Below are 9,351 nucleotides of genomic sequence, written 5' to 3' on the forward strand. Positions count from 1 at the left end.
TATCCTGTGAGATGATATTTCATTGTGGTTTTGATTTACATTTCCCTGATAATTAGTGATGTTCAACATTTTTTCATATACCCACTGGCCTTTTGTATGTCTTCTTTTGAGAAATGTCTATCCAGGTCATGTGCCCATTTTTAAACTTTTATGTAGTTATTTGTTTTCTCATCAATTTGTTGAATTCCTTATATATTTTGAATATTTACCCATTATCAAACGTATGATTTGCATTTCTTTTTTTTCTGAGACAGGGTCTGGCACTGTCACCCAGGCTGGAGTGCAGTGGCATGATCTTGGCTTATTGCAAACTCCACCTCCTGAACTCATACAATCCTCCTGCCTCCACTCCCCCAAGTACCTGAGACTACAGGTATGTGCCATCAAGCCCTGCTAATTTTTGTATTTTTTTGTAGAAATGGGGTTTTGCCATGTTTCCCAGGCTGGTCTCAAATTCCTGAACTCAAGCAATTTACCTGCTTTAGCCTCCCAAATTGCTGGGGTTACAGACATGAACCACTGCTTCCAGCCAGGTTTGCAAATATTTTCTTCTAATCCGTAGGTTTTCTCTTCACTCTGATAATTGTTTTCTTTTCTGTGTAGATGCTTCGTTTTTGATGCAATCTTCTTTGACTATTTTTGCTTTTCCTGCCTGTGCTCTTGGGGTGATATTGAAAAACCGTTGCCCACACGAAAGTAATGGAGGTTTTCCCTTATGTTTTCTTTTAGTAGTGTTATAGTTTCAGGTCTCCCATTCAAGTCTTTAATCAATTTTGAGTTTATTTTTGTATATGGTATAAGAAAAGGGTTCAATTTCATTCTTCTGCAAGTGAATATCCTGTTTTCCCATCAGCATTTATTGAAGAGACTAACTTTTTCCCATTATGTGTTCTTGGGGAAATAATACATTATAACACCTTTGTAAAAAATCATTACTATATACATGTGGGTTTATTTCTGGGCTCCTTATTCTGTTTCATTTGTTGATATGTCTGGTTTTATGCCAGTGTCATGCTGTTTTGCTCACTGTAGCTTTGTAACATATTTTGAAATCAGGTAGTATGACAGCCTCCAGATTTGTTGTTTTTGCTCAAGATGGCTTTGGCTAGTAGAGGATTTTTATGGTACCATACACATTTTAGGATTGCTTATTTTTCTCTTTCTGTTAAAAATATCATTGGAATTTTTTAATTGGAACTTTGATAGGGATTGCATTCAATCTATAGATTGCTTTGGATAGTATGGACATTTTAACAATATTAATTCTTCCAAACCATAAACATAAGATATCCTTCCATTTGTTTATATCTTCTTCAATTTCATTCATCATCATCATCATTCATTTTACAGCTTTTAGTATATAGACCTTTAACCTCCTTAGTTAAATTTATTTATAGGTATATTTTGATGCTATTATAAATGGGATTATTTTCTTAATTTCCTTTTAAGATGCTTCGTTTTTAATGTACAGGAATGCTACTGGTTTTGTATGTTGATTTTGTGTCCTACAACTTTACTGAATTTGTTTATTAGTTTCAGTAGTTTTTTTTTGGTGGACGGTTTTCTATATATAAGGGTTTTCTATATATAAGATCATGTTGCCAGCAAAGACCATTTAACTTCCTCCTTTTTTATTTAAATGTCTTTTATTTATTTGTATTACCTAATTGCTCTGGCTAAAAAAATGTGCTCTTGAAGCACAGCATTTAGAATGTATCTGTGGCCACAGAGTGGGATCTTGGCATCTATCGTCAATAAATGGTGTTGAGAGGAAACTGGAATTCAAGAAGTCCTGTGTATCCTCTGTAATTTTTATAGCCCTATGGAATTGCACAGCTAGAATTCATAAAAGCTACAGTAACTTGAGCAAAACCACAGAGGTTAGGTTTTCCATATTTTGTTAGGCCCCATTTAGCTAAAGCATATGGTATGGGAGGTATGCCTGGAAATGTCACTTTTAGTAAAATTGCAAGAGGACTTTGAATGCTTTGTGGGCATTTGTGAATGTTCAGGAGGCTATGAGAAATTAATTAAGATTCCTGACAAATGAAATAGCGTGACTTGAAATTTACTTCAGAAAAATTAATCCTGTCACACCGTGTAGGTTGAATTGGAGTAAAAAAAAAGCAAATAAATGGGATAACCAATTAAAAAGATGATTATAGTAGCTCAGAAAAAGAAGAAATGAGACTTCCCAGGGATTTACTTATTCTCACTTCTCAGACTGTGTTTTGGAACTTTCGAGTTGCCAGATAAGAGCCTTCCAATAAAAAAGTAGGTGTCCTTGTCATTCCCAGGAATTCTCACGCTAAAAGGAAAAGATAAATAATTCTATATAAAGACATTTCTGGGAAGAGAAAAGAGAACTCTAGATCTCTGGGGCAGAGGCTGCTGAATACAATCTCATAAACATTTCCCCCTTCTCTCATTGTAATAGAAGCCTAATATTATTTGAGACAGCAATGAACCTAGCTAAAAGACTGCATTTCGTATCCTCCTTGCACCTGACTGTGGTAAAATGAAAAAGATCCAGGTAATCAAAAGTGGTAGAAATAGCAGAAAAACTGCTAAAGTACACCGACTTAACTGGAAACTGGGCCCTTTTGTTCTATCCTCCTCCTTCCTGTTGCCAGCCTGGAACAATGATGTAATGTTGTTCCAGCTGCCATCTTGGACAATGAGGTGACCTTGAGAGTGAAAGCACTATACTGATGGTGGTGAAGTGGTAAATGGCCCTGAACATCTCTTGCATGAGGTGCAAACTCCTCTCTTGTTTGAATCACTATTGATTGTTTGGTATTTCCTATTAATATTATACACAGCTAAATCTAGTCTTAAGTAATACAGCCACTTCGCAAAAGTAAACTTTGGGAGCCTGGGACTTAGACTTAGACTTGACTCTCTTAAAGTAATTATTAAATTATTAAAATAAAGAATCCCAGAGATAGTAACTACCATAACCGCTCACTTCCTATAAGACTCCAGCTATTAAATCTACTCTGTATAGCCTCCATCAAGATGGCATTATTTTCAATTGTTTCCTAAAATTCTGCACAACATACATCTTCCTTTTCATCCCTACCACCATTGCCTTAATTCGATCTCTCTTATTTTCTGTGCCTATTGACACAAGCCTCCTCACTTGTTTCCCTGTCTCTAGTTTTATCCACCCCTCACTCCACCCACATTGCCTACATGTCTTCCACACTGACAACAAAATGCCATGTCCAAACCCAAAGCCAATTACATCATTTCTTACTTAAAGCCTTTGTATGGCTCCAGATAACCTGGAACTGAATTTTTCTGTTTCAACCTTATCTCCCTGTAATCTACTCCACATACTCCATTTCCCATTTACATCTCTTCTTAAACTCCTGAAGTCACACTGCCTCATGCCTCCTGTCTTTTCACTGTAATGCTCTTCCATCTCTTACCCACCTGGCTTGCCTTTGTCCATATTCAAAGACTGTGGGGGGTACCTAAGGCAGGAGTTCTCAAATGTGTTGGTCTCAGAGTCAGAGTCTACTCTTAAATATTATTGGGGACTGCAAGATAACTTACTCATGTCATTTATATCTGTTAATATTTACCAAGTAGAAATTTAAAATGAGAACAATTTTTACTATTTACATGAAATCCATTTTCAAATAACAGTAATATGTACTAAAATATATAAAAGTTTTTTATTTAAAAATACATTTTCAAAAATTCATGAAAAACTGGCATTGCTTTACATTTTTGCAAATTTCTCTAACATTTGGTTTCATAAGATACAGATTTTAATGTCTTCATCTACATTCAGTCTGTATTGCTATGCTGGTTTGGTTGAAGTATATGAAGAAAATTTGGAATATTTTGTGGATATTATTTGAATCTGCACAAAAATTCAACAACTGATAACCTCTTATTAGCTGCAATATGGAATCTGAAACTATACTAATGAACTTTTTGTATTGTGTTACATTAAAACCCATTGGTCAACCTTAAATGAGTCTTTTATTTAAAAGCGTGATCTCTACAGCATCATGTATGGGTCATTTGAAAAACACTAGTTTACTGAGTCATGTAATATCATCCAAATATTGATACATTGACCACACAATATCAAAACAATTACATTTTTCACTGTCACCACAAATCTTATCAGTAAAGGCTTTAAGTATTAGGAAACCATCAAGTTCCCAGTGACAGATTCCAAAATTATGATTTTTGTGTGAAAGCTCAAATTTGATCATTGCCAACAAATACTGTTAATTGTTTTCCTTAAATTAATATACTTTCTTTAGGAATATGTCTGTCTAACACCCAGATCTGAACAGCCATAGTTTTTCTATGTCATTCCTCCAAATAAAAAGATTTTCCATGAAAAAAGGCAGCTAGTTCACTTGCAACTAAATTACACAAGTACTTTTCTTCAAGGCAGCCTTTGTACTTTAGTATGAGCAAAAAACCTTCATGGCACAACTACTTTGCCCCACAGATGTTAAAAAGGTGTTACACAGGGTTGACATTTAATTAAAGTAATATTTTTTACTGATTATTAGAGAGAATTCTTAAAGAAAACTGGCATTGTTTACTGTGAGTACACGGTGTGTTAAAGAAGACAATGACTACTTACATAATTTGGTACTGCTCCTCATGCTCTGGCACCTGTAGTTTTACCTACCATTGCTTTTGCACCATCAGTACAAATGGTAACAGAGTGAAAAAAAAAGAAAATAATAGCTTAGATTTATTCAGAAAAGAGTTTTGACCTCATGAACCCCCTAAAATGGCCTTGAGATCTTCGGGGGCTCAGGGACTTTACCTTGAGAACCACTTGTCTGTGAGACTAATCTTCCCCTCTTTGAGAAGTTGACACCTTTCCACTCCTTTGATAAGGCTCCTGTGGAAGCTGCCCATTTCTAAGTAAGCCTGCCCCACCGTTACCTCTGATTGATTGGTCTCAGAGAGACCCCGTGAATCCTTTCCCCAGGAAATTTGGCCTTAGAACTTTGAAAAGTGGACAGCTCACTGAAGCAGCCTCTTTTAGTGTCTGAGGCTATGAGATATAAAGCTTTAGAAGTGTCAGTGACAATACCTCCTGTCAAAGCGACCCAGAGACAGAGGAAACCATCTGCATTGAGTGAAACAGAGATGAGAGGTGGAGAGAAATCGAATGTTAATGTTCAAATAAATGGACCCAGATCTTCCTTAGGTCCAGCCATGTTGCCATTCTTGATGTTAATACCCCAGTATCTCTACAATAAAAGCTCCTCTTTATATATTGTTTATATAAATGTATATATTGTTTACACAAATTTTCTGTTACTTAAAATTAAAAGCATCTGAGAAAAGAAAATTGGCTCAAGAGACTCCTCATCTGTGAAGCCTCCTTTACTCCATCCTGTAAGCAGAATTGATAATGTCAAATCAATTGGTTTGCCAAAATTAAAGCTAGCCCTCATCTCTACCATAACACCTGCCTCGCTGTAATCTCATTGTACTGTAATGGTTTCTCACTAGAATGTTCCCCCACTACATTACAAGCTCTAAGAAAGCAGTGTAAGTAGAGAACTTCTTAAAAACGCAAATCTTAGCAAATTAAATGGATAAATGGATAAGTAGGGAAAAAGAGACAGAGAGAAAGAAGGAAGGAATGAAAAGAGCACATTGACACAGACATAAAATCTTGTTATATTACTTCCTGGCTAAGTCATTTTGGCTTTCTGAACCTGCACCAACCCACTTGCAAAATACCTAGGCCCCTAGGCTGAAGCTGAAATTCAGACACTTAAATGCCTTCACTAAGTAAAATTGTCCTAAGTTATGGAACTTTATCCTTTCTGGCTCAGTTTGAAACACTGATGTTATGGAAACTGTATCTTTGATCATTTCTCTCAAAATCAAGAAAATTGTGACATTTATAAAACTTTGCATTTTATAAACAAAACTGTATAAATTGGAGGTATCCAAATAGACCCCACCCACCTTCCCCATTTAACTACTTAGTCAAGAAACTTGAAAATTAAGTCCCTCAAACCATTAAATGTAATAACCAAATATAAAGGTTATAACTCTTTGGCAATCTTTTAATATTCATTTCCTCATCTGCAAAACAGGGAAAAATATCCGACAGAGTTGCTATAAAGGTTAAATAAGACTCTGTCTTTCTAGCAATGTACTAGCATGGGGTAAGCTAAGTCGATTATTTTACAGGCTTTTTCTTCTCTCCCAGAAACATTATGTACTTTAGGCTTCCTCTCAGGAAGTTAGGATTGAAATAACATTTATAGATGAGCTAAGTCAGAGGATTGGCCTAAATTCACATAGCTTAGTAACCGCCACTGCCAGGGGCCCAATGCAGGCTTCCTGACTCTGCACCCTGCTCGTCCATTACACCTGTGGTCTCTCCCCTTCAGGCAAAGAGCACTAAGATTTCAGTTGAAGTATTTTATTCTATCTTCGGGTATTTAAGCAAATGAATTTTGTAAAGAATTGAGAAAGAACTGAAAATAATAGTGAACATTTGAAGGCATTACAAGGTGTGTGAAAGTAATGACAAGCAGATTTGAAATAACAAGACATGAATTTCGGCTGGTGACTGCCCTGACACCAGCTTGGGGAGTTGGGTAAGTCAGTTAAGCAAAAGGCACAGCAATTATGTTACGTGCAAAGCGGAATTTTTTTCTTGTCTTACAGGAAAAGGGAATGAATTCATTTTCTGAGCACCTATGTTCAGGCACTTCACAAGCATTATATTAATTAATTATTATAACAGTCCTGCTCCATGTGTATTATTATCCCTACGTTTTCTGACAAGATATCTGGGATCTAATAATTTAATTTGCCCAAGCTGACAGAATTAGTACCTGCAATTTCCACTACCCTAGACTGTTCTACCTGCCTTAAAAGATCACTGTGAGGTAAAATGAAATAAGAGATAAGAAAAAACATGTCACACTGTCCAAAAGGTGGTACTACTGGTGAATAGTCTTCAGCTGCGAAGTCAGGAAACCTGACTTTAAAGTTCTTACCTCTTCACTTACTATTAACAAGTGTACAGGCTTGTCAACATCACTTCACTTCTCTGAACCTCAGTTTTCTCAACAATAAATGGGGCACAAGATCATAGACATCGAGGCCTGCCTTATAGACTATTAGAAGACTCTAGCAAGATCGCAATTGTAAAAACCCTTTGTGCTCTGTAGAACCCTATACAAATGTGTGCTATTATTATTATTGCTATTACCATTATTATTACACCATGTTCTCTGGGCAAGACATTTATGTTAAACTGACACAGCACATAATTGGAGTGCTCAAGTTAAATAAATGAAGTCAGCTGTCTGACTCCTTTAAGATAACTGATGTTATTACAACATAATTGTATAACCCCATATAGCTTACAGCAGCAAAAGGATGTGTATTTCACATGCCCTCCTATAATTACATCCCCATTATAATTTTGCAGTTAGTTGCGATGAGCTCTGGTCATGAAAACATGCCAATTTTGTATGGGATTGAAGTCTGCCTAATTTTAGCAAATTGAGAGTCACACAAAAGAAAAGAGATAAATACTATGTTGTTATTTTTCATTAGAGAATTGCTATATTAAGAGGCTGTGATCCAGCTGTGTTTGTTTAAATAAAAGTGTGATTTGAATACCTCCTACAGCTAATGTTCCTGCCAATGAATAAAAGATAAAAATGCAGCTCTCGTTGGATGGGAGTCTCTGCGTTCTAGCTGACTCGGAGATTTATTGTTCCACATAAGGAAGTTGAAAGCGTGGAGGGCAGACCACACGCAGCGGCCTTTTGTGTATTGTTTCAAGCCGTATCACTAATAGATTTCTTCCACCGAGGCTCCCAGCAATTCAGCTGTGCTCAAATGCTCCACTTAACTGTGAAAAAAAATAATAATAAAATAGTAATTACGCCTAAATGGCAAATGCAGCCCAGCTCAATGCCACAAGGAAGAAAGTAAACAGGAATGAATACCATTCAGAGAAGAAATGCTGTATTTTAGTGTCCTGGTGATAATGGATTTAAGTCTTGTTTTTCTTTCAAACAGACTCCTCTCACTCATATCCCGGTGCCTCTCTTTCCCCTGTGTCTCCCCTAAAAACTAGCAATATTCTCCTGACATTCATTCCCCTCAAGTCAGCCGCCTCAGAATGAAAGAAATATGATGTCCAGGCTATAGACAACATGTTGCAATTCCAAAGCCTGTGGAGTGATGTTCTAGGAGCGTGGCACACTGGGATATAGGCAGGGTTAAAATCTCCACCCTCAGGCAGATCACAGTCTAATGATGGATGTAAGATATGCGTTCCCCATTCTCCAAACTGCTAACTATCTTTTTGAAAAATGTCATTATCTCACTGCTTGCTCTTGACCACTCAATTTCTGCCCAATTCCACTTTTCATCTTAAAGTAGCCATAGCAGACTTCCTATAGACACACACACACACACAGACACATACACACATGTGCATGGACACACAGCATGCTATCTCTTACCTCAGGCCTTTGCAAGCACTGCCTACCTTCTCTACTGACTTTTCTTCCCTCCCTTACTCATGTAGCAGACTCCTACTCATTTTCATGATTTAATTCAAACACCATTTCCCAGAAATCTTCCCTGCTCCACTCCCACGGGTGCTCCAAGTGTGTGATGAGCGGACCTCCTCTCTGCTGCAAAGATGCACTGCATAATCTGTCTTGCTGATCCTCAGCTCAGGAGGCTGGACTGGGCTGGAGAGACATGCATTATGTCTTTCCCAACCCCATTCTGGAGCGGAGGGAGCATATTTCTTGCTTTCTCTCTTTTCTCTCCCCACCAATCTTTATCATCCACCAGAATCACAGCCATCATCAACAACTGTAACTGATAGGAGTGCATTTTCAGATGAGTTAGAGCTGGAATAAGGAGACCTATAGTTGACTGAAATGTTCTGTTTGTTTCTCTGTCTCCCCTATTAAGCGTCTGAGGGTGGGAACTGTGTCATTTCATCCCGGTAACCTCAGGGTCCCTAACACTGACTAGAAATTTATAGATGTGTAGTATGATGGATGGATGGATGGATGGATGGATGGGTGGATAATAAAACATAATTTAGGAAAGGAGACTGGTGACATTTGAAAAGTGAAAAGTTGCAATGAAAACCAAAATGAGGGACAGTTCATTTACAGAGGGAAAATAATGGAAGATCCATATGGGAAGAGTGACCGCAGAGGTAAGACTTAAAAGATCTTGTGATTAGGAACTGAGCATCCCAGCCAGAGGGTATAGTGAAAGTAACTACTGAACAAACACACCAGAACCTACACTATTCAAAGGGCCCAGTCACTTCAGAAATCAGCACTTTTT

General features: G+C 37.3%; 1 long non-coding RNA gene across 1 annotated transcript in view; it reads right to left on the bottom strand.

The window, feature by feature from the left end:
• LOC117093807 overlaps nt 1–8,692 on the bottom strand; it is a 102,701-nt gene extending 94,009 nt beyond the window's left edge. Inside the window, exon 1 of the long non-coding RNA XR_004441248.1 lies at nt 8,502–8,692. This is a non-coding gene — a long non-coding RNA (uncharacterized LOC117093807). The remainder of the gene's footprint in view (nt 1–8,501) is intronic.
• Between the last annotated feature and the right edge of the window lie 659 nt (nt 8,693–9,351).

The sequence above is a fragment of the Trachypithecus francoisi genome, unplaced genomic scaffold (genome assembly GCF_009764315.1).
Source record: "Trachypithecus francoisi isolate TF-2019V2 unplaced genomic scaffold, Tfra_2.0 Lachesis_group12, whole genome shotgun sequence".
Lineage (NCBI taxonomy): Eukaryota > Metazoa > Chordata > Mammalia > Primates > Cercopithecidae > Trachypithecus > Trachypithecus francoisi.